The 14,403-nt window shown below is 36.7% G+C and overlaps 1 protein-coding gene across 1 annotated transcript in view; it reads right to left on the bottom strand.

The window, feature by feature from the left end:
- LOC121432298 (40S ribosomal protein S2-like) overlaps positions 1 to 14,403 on the bottom strand; it is a 95,804-nt gene that overhangs the window by 38,854 nt on the left and 42,547 nt on the right. The gene's annotated exons all lie outside the window — the stretch shown is intronic.

Raw genomic sequence — 14,403 nt, 5'->3', positions numbered from 1 at the left:
CCAAAAGTGCCCTGTCTGATTTTGTAAAACAGAAAATTCATGAGTGTTATGAAAGTTCTATGCAGGTTGGGTATAATTTATTCACGCATTCATCATTCCCGGCACCGCATTTAACATGCTGTATTTTAAACATTCCTTGTATCTTCTCATACTCTAGGGCAAGGGATTTTAGTAAGGAAAGATAGTCATCACAATTTTGAGGGACAGCATGGAGTTCCCATGCATTTTATTAACATATTTCCATGAGTAAAATGAAACACCGGATCTGAGTTTGAAATATGTCTGAGACTCAACTATGTAATGAAGTGTTCCCCTTTCCCAGCACTTTCCTCTGGGAACTGGACATCCTTGACATGAGGAGTTGACTCACAAACGATGAAGTCACCCATCCGTTTTGCATGTCAGTTTTTACCTTCCCACAAGCTCATTATTGGATTATTATATTCACGTGGTCTTTACTCTTCATCAGGCACAAAGAGATGCTAAAAAACCCAAACAGTTTAAAAGCCACAAGCTGTGTCTTTCACAAATGCATCTTCAAAATCACTAAATTTATTTTGAAACATTTTAAGAATGAAATATTAATATCAAAAGAGCTTTTTGCTATCCCCATCTCTTTAGAAAATTTTAAAGCTGGATTATTGTGTGTGTACCTGGTGCATATGTGGGCATGCATGTCATGGCACATGTATAGAGGTCAGGACACAGCCCCATGGAAGTGGGTCTTTTCTTCCATCTTGAAATGAGTTCTGGTATCCCACTCTGATCTGTTTTTGCTGATAAGCCAGCTTGCCAACCCAACTACTTCCATCTTCTACTCTCTAATTTTACTTGTTTTTTTTTCTTTTCTTTTCTCACGAGATCACCCTCTCTCATATACTGTGATGCTTTCATTATTGTTTAACAGTGTCCTGTCAAACTTTCCTTAAATGACTCCCCAAATTAATTTCTTCTAATTCAATGAAAATTTCTTGAAACATTTAGCCTCACTTTTCAGATGTGGTTGCTAATGCTTCATCATTATTATTGCATGCTTGGTCATATTCATTAATTTCAGTCAAATGCAGACTGGCTATGTAACTATTTCTATTTATAGTCCATTTGCAAAGAAAATGCAAACTATTTGTGGCTATTTTATAATGATACTAATACAAAGCTTTCAAGTTTGTGCAAATTCTTAGCTATAATGAGAAGCATGAAAGCAGATATAAAACTTTATGTACAATTGAATATCAAGAATATAAAAAAACTGTATCATAAAGAAATTATTGAGTATTATCCTTGCAAAGCTATAAAGGATATCCATATCTCCTTGTAATATATTCTTCCTATGTATGGTCTGTATACTTTGTTATTACTATGGAGTAAAACTATTTAATTAAAATCTATTTCCCATTTTAACAAAAATGAAAATAACTTCACTTTATTTAGACTAATTCATATAGGCTAATTAATGGCATTTTAATAATTTCCTAAATATCTATATTAAAGATTCATCTGTATTTCGGTGATTTTCCTTCTATAGCAATTATTCTATTAAGGATACTTGCGTGAGTGCAACACTCTTTTGTGGAATTGGCTTCTAATTCCTTCAAGAATGGAAACTGATGAGGGTGTTAAAATTAATTTAATATTATTAAAATACTGGTTCAATACATATGGTCATAGAGACAATTGCATACATTGTATGTACTCATTACTCCTAAAATCTCTCGTAGCTCAGAAGTTATTTTTGTGAATGTTTTTGAGAAGAGGCTATTGTATGTGTGTAGGTTTTATACCTTTCATCTATGATCACCCAGTTGCACATATAAAAGAATAGGTCAAATATGATCTAAGACTTGCATATATCTGTCATCCGTGATATCTGTCATTTCCTTTTGTGTGTCCACTCAAAGTTAACACACAACTGTGCATGTATCAAGTGTGATGGCCAAGGACATACTATCTACCATTTTTTAAAGGAACAAAATTAAAATGTTTCAGTTTATGTACTTGAGTTAATATTTAAGAAACGGCATGCTTCCTACCTGCTATGTCCTTGGTGTTTGTTGTGGCGAGTAAGTCTGCCCTTCATTTGCAATTCAATAGCTCACAAATGAAGTCATAACTTCCTCTTTCTCTTCTGTTTTTGAACAAGTTTCCTCTAAAGTATAATTAGAGATTTATGTTCATATGTATGTGTGTGTATGTGTAAGTTTTCTGCATGCAACATTTTGTGTCTTTAAAGGAAAATTCTATTTTTTCTATTTAAGTATGAAAAAGAAAATTTAAACATCCATATCCAGTAAATAAAGTGGATTTTCATGACATTTAAATTCATATTCATAATTTATTTATTGTCCCAAGCATGGATGATCAGTGCTTCTCCCAGAGGACATTTTTGTGGCAGGACATAGAGAAATCAGTCTTGAACTGACCAGGAAATTATCTTCCAGATGGCTAGCTTTCTTAGTGCTGGAAGGTGTTATGCTAGGTTTAGAGTAGAAAAATATTTTATTGTTCTTACCTGTGATACCTTGTAGATTGCAGTGCCAACCTGCCAAGCATGGTGTGCCCACTGGTGCAATAGCAGCGAGACTGGTCATGGGGTAACTAACCCCTCCCTTAATTGTATTGAAGCCTGCTTCTAAAGAGGAATTTCTAAAACCATAGTCAAAAACAATAGCCAAGGGAGTCACAGGCCAAGTCAAGAATCTAATCTTGTTGTTTTACTTACTGGCCATTAGTCAAACTGCGTTCTCACTATTTATGCTTATATCCATAGATGTGTGGTGGAGATGTTTCTTCTTTTTATAGCAGGGAATAGTTATACAGAGACTCAAAGCTAGTCCTGGAAATAAGTAACAATAAGTATCTAGCCAGCAAGGTGAGAGCTAAGTCCCTTGCCAAAATGTTAGAGAATATTGTGGAAAAGAGAGAAGAAAGAAAGGAAAGGGACAGAAAGAGGACGAGAAGGGCTATGCACTCCTGTTTTCTGGTCATGACACAGCAGCTACGCATGGGAACTCATGGTACATGAATTGAGCTGCATAGCATTGAAGCAAGATAATGCCAGTTAAAAATCCAGTTAAAAATAATCGAGGAACTGTGGGTAGTTTACGGCTGCTGTGGGAGAGTCTCTCTCTGTCTCTCTCTCTCTCTCTCTCTCTCTCTCTCTCTCTTTCTGTTTTTTTTTTCTTTTTTGGTTCATGGCCACTACGAGGCTGTTCACACCCTGGTGGATGACCTCACATTCATGAACATACCAGTAATACTCACAAACAAGTCTCTGATACCAAATGCATGAAAACATAAAGAAGACATAAAGTCGTGGAGCTGTGTTGTGAGGGACTCAGGGGTAGTTGGAGGGGGTGAATGGTGGGTAGATAGAATCAAGATACAATGGATACATGTGTGGCATTTTCGTATGCTAAATTTAGAAGTTGTCTTTCTTATTTACCTTTTTATTACTTGAAGGATAGGCAAAGCTGTGGAATGTTTTCTATAGAAACCCTATCATAAATGCCACCTCTCACACCTGTGCCTCAGATATCTGTGATGAGATCACTTGCACATGTCTATACCATAAGTGTAGCAAGAAACCTCACACTGCTTTGCAGTGTTATACACTGAAATTACGGACAAACTTCATCATCTGCTACACACCACGTGTGCTGAGACTCTGGCCTGGGAAATCCTGTGAGTAGGTCATTACCAGCTGCCCCTATGACAGTTTTTGTATAACAAGGCCCAATTGTAAGGCTAATCACACTTTCCAGAGGAAAATGTTCCTTGTCATGTCAGACTGCAAGAGTTACTGGTATGAATTATGTGCTTTACTTTCCAGAGTTCAATCCCCTTTGATTTTCTGGGGATTGGAAGTATGCGTCACTGATTCTAACATTCCACACAGAAATGTCTCCCCTCGAGTCACTTTATGAGATCAGTTAACTTTTTGTTTTGGTATCCAGTTTCGAAAAGTTATCTTCGTGAAAAGCATAGAGAAGAGACTTTAAAACTAATCAGCAAGTTGAACAAAGCCATTACCATTCCACTAGGAATGATGTTTTGAGTGATATACGGACTACTTAAAATTTGCACCCATGACCTTGGTTTTTAAACTCCGGACTGAAGAATGACACCATTGTCTGAGGTTTTATTCTCTTACTGTGAAGTGTGGCTTGTGTGTATATTTTGGATGTCAGACGAATCTCATCGGAAACGGAGGGAGCACACAAACAGTATATCCGTGAAGCAGAATGGGGTTAAAGCTAGGAAAATTTTACTGCTGCTGACTAGAATGAGTTGCTCTTTCTTAATATATCAGTTGACATTTCATGTGCAGAATTCATGCATTTCTAATAGTCCTCATAAAATGTCAGCCTGTTCAGGAACAGTAGGCTGCCTGAGCACCCTTTTTCAGTAGCGTGGATGGTGGCCCTGCGCAGCCTGACTGCAGTCAGTACCCCAGTAAAGAGTTGCAGGCACCTTCTCTGAATATGTGCAGATGAACTCCAAATGCCAACCACAGTTCCGTTCTCCATTCTTATCCCCAAATTGAACTTGAAGGTCTACATTCTTTTTTTGAAAAATCTCTGTACCCAAAGCGACAAAGTGAAAAGAAAGCTAAATTTTGCAATAGATTACTTGACTAAAAGAAGACTTTAAAAATTGCAATTGAATAAATCCATTTCATTACCAATCAAAACAACTCATTTGCCTCTAAAATTCTCTCTTATCTCCCTTACACCTAAACCCTTCTCTCTCTCTCTCTCACACACACACACATACACACACACACAAACACACACACACACACACACACACACACTGAGAGAGAAAGAGTGTGCGAAGGAGAGAGATGCACACACAAACACACATGTTTCATTAATTATGTAAGATGGTCTAATGAGAAGAAAAGTTGCGATCTCATGTATTAAAATATGCTTTAAAACACAAAATATGACCCAAACAGTGGTGTCACACACCTTTAATCCCAGTACTCAGGAGGCAGAAGCAGGTAGACCTCTGTGAGTATGAGGCCAGCCTGGTCTATAGAGTGAGTTCCCGGACAGTCAGGGCTATACAGAAAAATCCTGTCTTGAAAAATCAAAAACAAAACAATAAAAAGCAAAACAAAAACAGAAGCAACAAAACAAAAACCCACCACAAAATGTGTTCCAAACATTATTCCAAAGCTTTACTATTGTTTAAAACCTATTAATTTCAATGTAGTTAAACTTCAAAGTACTAAGTACCTACCCTGATTCACCAGTCAGTTCTATACTGGTCTTTGAGTTACACCGAAGGAGAACAATTGATAACAGGAAATTTAGAGCCAGACAATCTGAATGGGTGGCCAGTTTTGTTTCTTACAATCTCTGACTTTGGGATGTCATTTAGTCTCAAGTGTCTTAATTACCTTATCTAAAAGTGTGCGGATGATAATTTCACTATGTAATTGATAGATTGGTTCTGAAGAATAAATGAATTAATAAAAGTAATGTTATTGTTGATAGTGATGACTGAGAAGGTGAATGACTCTTTGCCTTATAAGTCACTTATCCTAAAGAAGCTATGGGGTTGACACACATCCATCCATGAATGCCATCAAATGCTGAACTCCACGGAGTACATTATGTTCTATGATTCCCACAGAGGTCACTCATCCAGTGTAGCATCAGATGGCTTTCTTTTAGAAAACACTATAGATTATTTTCAGTGTTTGTTTAGTCAAGTGTGAACCACTGCCTGGATCTCATCTTCTCCGTCATCTGGAAATTCAGCTACAATTAGTGTGGAATGAATATTTAATAAAATATTGACATGGAAAGCAATAATCAGTCAAAGGATTGATGAATTTAAATAAATGATGGATTTTCTGCATCTAGGAAATTCAGAGATCCTACCAAAAGCATCTTTCTAAGCAAATTCTTAGGAATTAAAATTCTGAATCACAGGACTAATGGGAAAGCAGTGAAGGACCCATAAGAATTCTCTTGGGTTCCTCACTCAGTTCATTACACATTGGATAGAAACTGGAAGGTCCTTAAGTGTATGTAGTAAAAGTCAGTAATGGGTTTCTTGACCAGGAAACAAACATCTCACAACTCTCTCTGCCCATTCCTTTCATCCCCCCCCCCCCACAGACAGACATACACACAGCATTCTAGATTTTTATACAGAAGTATTCATGGTGTCATCTGCCTATGCTACCATGTGAAGCACCTGGTGTTGTGTGTTAGAAGTCTATATAAAACATAATGCCTTGTTTATCACATATATGTATACAGCTTCAAGCTTTTGCGTCAACTCGGTGCATTTAGTTTCTATAGTGTAGACACTAATTTTTCTTAACAGTATTTTTATTAGGCCAACAATCTCATATATGTAAAAGCCCTTTGGGAATTTTGAGAAAATTCACTAATCAATGGCACCATCTTCAATCTATCTTATAAATGCTTTTAATTTTATAAAAACACATGTTAAATTAAGTGCAATTTTAAGGGACTAAAGTCTCCTGCAACTTCCAATATAAAGGGTTCATAATTAATGACATCACCATCCTGATGACTGAAGCTTGGAAAGAGAATTCAGCACCGTCATTCAATCCTGTCTCAAGAAATGCTTACTCTGGAACTCCATGCATAAATATTCAGAGAACACGTTTCAAAAGCTAAGTAAATTGTCTTTCTAAAATATAAATACATATGAGAGTAGAAAATCAAGGACTCAGGCAAATGGCTCTCTTTGTGTTCTCTAACAATAGCCCCCATCTGGAAGGATAATGAAGTTTTCTGTTCACATAGCACCTGTTTAAGCAAACTCGGGTTGAGAAAAAAAGTGCCCCTTGCACCATGGCCTGGGCCTATAAGTATTGAGAACAAACGAGGAAAGTGGCTTTGAATTCCGCCAAGCCAGCTCCATGCTATGCCTGTGAATATTACACACACACACACACACACACACACACACACAAACACGCACGCACACACACATGCAGTCATGCATGCACACACACGCACACACACCACATTTATTGGGTTTTTTACAATAAATAAATCACACACATCAAAAGTTGCTTACATTTTCTCTCTGAATGCTGCCTGCAAAGGTTAACAGATGCATTTAATTTTTCTCTTCATTAAGAAAAAATTGTCACAATTATTCTTAGGTTGTCTTTAAACTTTTGCCAACTTTGAGTTTTTTGGCTTTCTTGTTTAAAGGTGATGTGCATGGAAGATTTGGAAATGGTTATTCTCTGAAAGCTTCCTGCCCTAGATATTTTTCTAGTCATGAGGACTCAGCAGAATTTTGAAGCAACGTTTTGAGAAAAGCAACAGCATAACGAACTACCAACTATTTGGCCTCACATCATGCACTTCCTTCTCCTTTTCTCAAACCAGTAGCATCTCTCACTTCTGCTAAATAAGAATTCAGCAAGTATCACAATCATAATGAATATCACATTATGATGTATGGGATACTGAGATTTTTATAACTCCAGGTAGTAGCAGGGAATGGAGATAATAGTTTGTATCCGATGCCCATTTAACCTTTTCATTTCATAATTATTTTAAATACATGGGCTGATGTGTTTTATCTATGTAGTTGACCTTAACTTGATTAATTAACTTTAAAGTCAAATTGTTAGTTATTTATACTTATTAGAGGCAACAACAATCAAAATGTAGAGCCGTACATCGGAGAAATACATATTTTTAGTATTACTGAGAATGAGGTTGGAGTCCAAGATCTGCTACCTGTAGTTCCTTGAAGAAAGTTAAACCTCCATGGATGTTTTTGCATTTCCCCTTATCTGAAAAAAATGGACCAATAAAAATTAGCCTTTAAAATTTATGATAAGCTGCAGCAAATGTCCAAAGGAGAGGTACTTCTCTCCTTATGATCAAATGTTCTCAAATGGCTGAAATACACATGGGCTTGTTTATAATTATATGATTACCTACTTGAATTTTAATAGAAATAATTTCCTTGTTATAAATTTGAATAATTAAAAACTATCACTTAGAAATATTTTCAGTAATGATTAATTATTTGATGGTCAGGAACCCATGTTCTTTAACAGATTTCTATCTCTTCAGAACGATTGGACTTTAAATATTTCCTATTATTATACTATGAATGAAGAATAAGTCTTATTTTGAGAGTCAGTCAAATATGTCATAAGTAATTCCAAATTCAATGCAAGGTGGCCACAAAGAAAGCAATAGCAAGCATTTTAAGTGTGAATTCTTTAGATCAATAGATCAATATTTAATAAATTAGCCTTCTGGGAAAGGCAGTCTCCAGGTATCATCCAAGATGAACTGATAACTCAGGAGTGTGCCAACCCTATTCTAGTTGGGAATTCTATAAAAAGGAGCAGATAACAATGCACTAGATAATATGTTCTTTCTGGTCGAGGATGACTGTGGCATGTGATCCAGGAAAGGATGCAGACCATTTCACTCTAACAAGGAAGGAACTCTTTCTGTCAAATACCAGCAGTAATGAATATTATTTTCTAATGTCAATAATCATTACTGCCTCACAGTGCATAGTGATATTTATTAATATAGCTCTGATATTTGTTCAAATACTAAGGCAATTTTGTGAGCACTTGTGTTCCTTTTGTGGCCTATGTGGGTGAGCGTGTGCATGTTTACCTGTGTTTGGAGCACCTGTGCATGTATACACATGTTTACCTGTGTTTGGAGCACCTGTGCATGTGTACACATGTTTACCTGTGTTTTGAGCACCTGTGCATGTATACACATGTTTTCCTGTGTTTTGAGCACCTGTGCATGTATACACATGTTTACCTGTGTTTTGAGCACCTGTGCATGTATACACATGTTTACCTGTATTTTGAGCACCTGTGTGTGTATACAAATGTTTACCTGTGTTTTGAGCACCTGTGCATGTATACACATGTTTACTTGTGTTTTCAGCACCTGTGCATATATACACACCTTTACCTGTGTTTTGAGCACCTGTGCATGTGTACACATGTTTACCTGTGTTTTGAGCACCTGTGCATGTATACACATGTTTACCTGTGTTTTGAGCACCTGTGCATGTATACACATGTTTACCTGTGTTTTGAGCACCTGTGCATGTATACGCATGCATGTGTAGGCCTGGAATTGTCACTAGATGCATTTCTTGAACCCTCTGCTGCTTATGCATCGGAACAGTATCTCTTGCCAAGCTTAATGTCCCCTGTTTTGACTACTCATACTTGCTCAGGGGACCTCCACTTTTCTTTTTTCTTTACCTTCTCGGCCTTAGGATTACTGGAATGGCCAAGTTTATTTTCATTTATAAGGGTTTTGGAGACCCTAAGTCTGTTCTGATTTGCAAGCCACATACTTGACTACTGAGTCATCTCACCAACTTGGCTTTTGTTTCTGAAGTGAAAGTCCTTCAGCTTTCCATTTGTCCTCAATTTTCTACAAATCAAATATTTAGTGCCGCCTACTTATATGGAAAGTATTGGGCTTAGTTGCTGCGAGGACAACCCAGTCAATCGATTAACTACCATTCAGGACACACACACACACACACACACACACACACACACACCCCAAAGCAATATCACTATCATTATCCAGCCTTTGAAATCAAGATTCTCTGTCCTCAGTTACACAGGAAGAAAATGGGTTATGAAATAGGGGAACTCTTGGTCTATGAACATTTGAATCAGACTGTTATTAGGCAGAATTTTTCTTTTTATAATTGTACATTCAATAACAAAATTAATGCAGTGTGTTAAGAATTGTAAAATTAGATTTTAAAGGTCTGATTAAATTTCATGAGAGCATGAAGAGATGAAGATAACATTATCATAATGATATGAAATTGGATTTTAAATGTCTGATTGAAGAGATCTTCTGGAAAAGAACTATCAGGGAGGAAGATGAAGACGTTTCTCCCTACACGAGGGTTCTGGAACTTTCCTTCATAAGATCTGATGTATTTTAAATACATCTTTATCTCCAACCACCCAAGATTTTCTTCAGATCTTCTGGATTAGCAGCATCTTTTAAAAACTCAACTCCCACAGGATTCATGAAGGCAAAATGATCTCAAAATTCACGTCACACACACATATGAAAAGCAAAGCTTCCACGTTCGTGTATCTGACACTTGTAAGCCACATAAACACTTTAGGATGGTTGAGACAAAATACAAGCAATACTCTGTCTATTCCATCAGTTCATATTTCTACTGAGGTAGATAAATCTGTGAATAATCATATTACGGTCAGTCTTGGCGTAAAATCAAAGATTGATAAGCTTTTTTAATTGACAGAATATTAATGGAAGAAAGAGATCTAAAATTGACTTCTGAATTTAAAATTTTAGTAATTAATAGCTCGTGACACAGTACCTGATGGGACTTTGAAAGGGATCATTTGAACACAGTGGCATCACCCCCTCCAAAGAAATCTTAACATTTCTCAGGTTCTGTCTCTGTTTGGTATTTACAATGTAAAGTTTCATGACTAGAGTGTGTCACCCTTATGTCAAGTTTATATTCTAGAGTCATCATTTAATATAGCTACCATTGTCTCATTAGTTATGCTCTTTTCCTATGTTGGGTTATGACCACGATAATGAAGTACTCCACAGCTTAGCTTGCCCAACAGCACTGTCTTTGCCTGTGCCAGATTGGTAAAGTGATACAGAAGGCAGGTGGCAGCAGAGCCCATTACTGTTCAACGGTGAATGTGAATTCTTCGTTGAGTGATGCCATCTGTTGTCCAGATGACTCTGGGTCATAGCAGATAGAAATGGCAGCTGTGAGTGCAAGTTGCTGTGAGTTTGTAAGCCCACTTCCTCATCGCTGATGCCAATTGCATAGCTGATTGCCATGAAGCGTTTAATAGATGCTCAGCTCAGCCCTATTGTCTCCAGAGTATGACAGCCACTAAAGAGCAAAGACAATCCCATTTTTCAAGGAGTTAGACATAATGCTCTGTTTTGTCTTTTAATTTTTTCTTTTAAGACTAATACGTTAAAGATGAAACTCATTTAAGTGTATTACCTCGTCATTCACTGGCTCGGTAATTGCTGGCACCTTATTTATTGGAAAAAACTCAAGCTGTGGGTACGTACATTTTCATTAATAAATACTTCAGAGGAAGTATTTATTAATGTATATTATAAATATACATAAAAATTATAAATGCATACGATACAATTTAAAATTTTTAACAAGATTTAAAAATTTTAACAAGAGATTCTTTTTTTCAAATCCACATAGGTTTGTTCTAATCTGACAGTCTAAAAAATAACATCTGTTCTTTCAGATGCCTATAAAAGATGAACAGACAGATTATACATTGGTGTGTATTTCAACATACTTGGTACAAATATTGATGTTTTTGAAGCTTTTATTTGTACCCTTTTAAGTGATCAATATATTATATGTTACTGTAAATAAATATCGGTAGATTTATTTAACCTTACTTAAATGACTACTTAGTATCTGACTTTATAGGTTGTAGTCCTTTAAGTCAAAGCATCAATGACTAGTACTGACTGCAAGACACTGTGTGCACATTGACAACTCTGTTTACTTAAGGAAATACCTGGGCTTTCTGAGGCCCAGTGTCACTTGCCACTGCCCAGAAGTGTTAGGCAACAAAATGAATATTGGCTGGGACTGAGATATATTTGGTCAGTGAATCAGAATGGAAAGACAGCAACAAATAATCTGTTTATCAGGCACTTGCAAGATTCCTCCAGACCTTTTTTAAAATAAGAGGCTAAGCCAAATTGAAAATGGTCCAGACGTAGAACAGTTCCTAGTCTCCAATGTTGGAAATTTGCATTTGTGGGAGAATATATAGCCGGAAGTAAGAGAACAATCACTGGTCAGCTCTTCCTTTTAAGACATCAATTATCTTTCCAGATTTTGGGTAATATAAACTGTTTTCTAAAATACAGGTTATATACTTGCTTAGTTTTATTTTCAGATACAATAATATGATGTAGGAAGACCTACCCACTGTGGGTGGCACTATTCCCTGGGTAGGAGAATCTAGGATTGTTAAAGTCTGTAAAGGGTATGGAGCATGAGTAAGCATGCATGTGTTTGCTCTCTCTGCTCTTGACTGTAGATGTGACTAGCTGCTTCACTTTCCGGCTCTTATTCGGGGCACTGATAGAATATAATCTGGAACTGGGAGTTGAGTAAATACTTTCTCTCTAAAGTTTCTTTTGTTAGGTTCCTTTTAAATCACGGCTAGAAATGAAGGTTTGATAGCAGCCCTGCTAAGTCATTAACATCAACTTTAATACTCATCTAAAAGAAGGTTCTAGAACTAACCTTGTGGTTGTTCCACTGGCCATCAGGCCATCAGGGAGGCACTTGTATTTCTCTGTTCATATTCTACTTTTGCTATTTTCAAGACTCATTTCCATAATCTTACAAAAATCATGACTCCAATTTTCCCTTTAATTTAATTTGAGGAAGACAAGTTAAAGATTAGCGCATATCAATATCAAGTAAACTAGACAAGTGCCAAGGTTGATGTTGACTGAAAGAGTTTTTTCACAAAGACTTAATTAAGCATGTGCTACTACCTGTGACAATCCCCTGTGGTGGAAATCTCTATCATTGCCTGTACTGACTGAACTGGGAACAGTTGCAATTTTGTAGACATAAAATATTTGAAGAACAGACAGTTTCCAAGATTCAACAGAGTCCTTATAGAATACTCATGGGGAAATGTACAGAAACTTGTAATATTTGTAATAGAGGATACCAAAGTGAATTTAAGTGATTTTCAAAATCTTAATTCACCAAGAAGTTTGAGTATTTTCATTTAGATTTATTGAATAAAAATTATATATAATTAAAATTTAATAATATCTGCTAGAGAAATCCAATATGCCTTTTCATTCTCCCACATTACATATTTTAGGGTCCAGGACTGAAGCATATGAAATGAGCTCAGAATTCCTTTCTCAGAGTGAAGACGAAGAATATGTAAGAATTTTCTTCGAATGCCAGTTTATATTTAGTTCAGTAAACCTATAAAGGTGCTGCATTTTATAGTTTTAATTAAATGCATAATTAAACATGGTGTCATTGCAGTTGGTTCTCGCATATCTTTCACAGGAAGAACTAACTTATTCCACACTATTGAACATCCATTAGCATCAATATGATGAACAATAATGATTTTTTTGTGTGTTCTTTTAATTTTACACATAATTGAAGTCAACAACAGTGTGACTTCTAACCTATTTGTGTATCTGCATTGATGTACCTTTGAGGTAGCTCTCCTACCCACGCTCCTTTATCTTCTGCAGTAGAAGGCTTAATGGCTTAAACACAATGCCTCTTTCTGGACTTTAACATGAACATACTCATTCAGACCACAGTCAACCTTTCTTCCGTCTGGCCTGATGTGGAGTCCTCACAATGGCAGGACTGAAGAGGGTAGTAGGAAGAAAATTCAATATGAACCAAGGGATTTAAATTTGAAGCCTGGTCCTGGCTCTGAGTAAAAGAAATGTCTTGGGTTTTTCAAAGATCTTTCAAGTCCTGAGTTTTCAGAATAAAATATTGAGTGAAATTTCCAAGAAATGTTTTGAGTCACTGGTAAGGCAGTGATATTGTCCTCTGGGACAAGGGAACAGCAAAGCTAGACACAAAACAGGTGAAAGGAATGTCCTATACCTGAGAACAGAGTGCATTCCGCTCACGGAAGTACCCACTGCCTTTGCTTGAGTCCTGCAAACGTGGGAAGGATACAAACCATGCACCCAGTTCTGGGTCACAGTGAGTCATGTATTTAATCTGTGTTCCCCTTTAAAAGGGTTGTCTTGCCACCTTGTCTCTTCCTTTCTCTCTCTCTTTCTGCTTTTCTTCCAGTCTCTCTGTCTCTGCCTATCTCTTCTGCCATTCCTGTCCCCCGAGGCCTGTCTCTACCCTCCCCTTCCTTCCCCTTATTTCCCATACACTTTCCTGCAATAAAAAACCTCTCCACAGGTTGTGGGGTAAAGGGAACACTCCTGCATTGCTGGTAGGAGTACAAGCTGATACATCTCTTTTGGATATCAGTATGGTGATTTCTCAGAAACAACCTTCCTCAAGACCCAACAATACCACTTTTGGGTATATATCCAAATAATGCTTAATTGTTCTTAGCAGCATTGTTTGTGATAACTAGAACCTAGAAGCAACCTAAATGCCCCTCAACTGAAGAATGGATACAGAAAATGTGGTACATTTATTCAATGGAGTACTTACTATACAGCAGAAAAAAAAAATACTGACGTCTTGAAATTTGCAGGCAAATGGAAGAAACTAGAAAACATCATATTGAGGTATCCCAGACACAGAAAGACAATTATCACATGTGCTAACTCATAAGTGGTTTTTAAACATAAAGCTAGTTAA

This window comes from Microtus oregoni, unplaced genomic scaffold (genome assembly GCF_018167655.1).
Source record: "Microtus oregoni isolate MIOR12 unplaced genomic scaffold, Mior012 000034F_ref0000314, whole genome shotgun sequence".
NCBI classification, from domain to species: domain Eukaryota; kingdom Metazoa; phylum Chordata; class Mammalia; order Rodentia; family Cricetidae; genus Microtus; species Microtus oregoni.
Note: the sequence above shows the minus strand (reverse complement) of the source record. Positions and strands in the feature narration are given on the sequence as shown.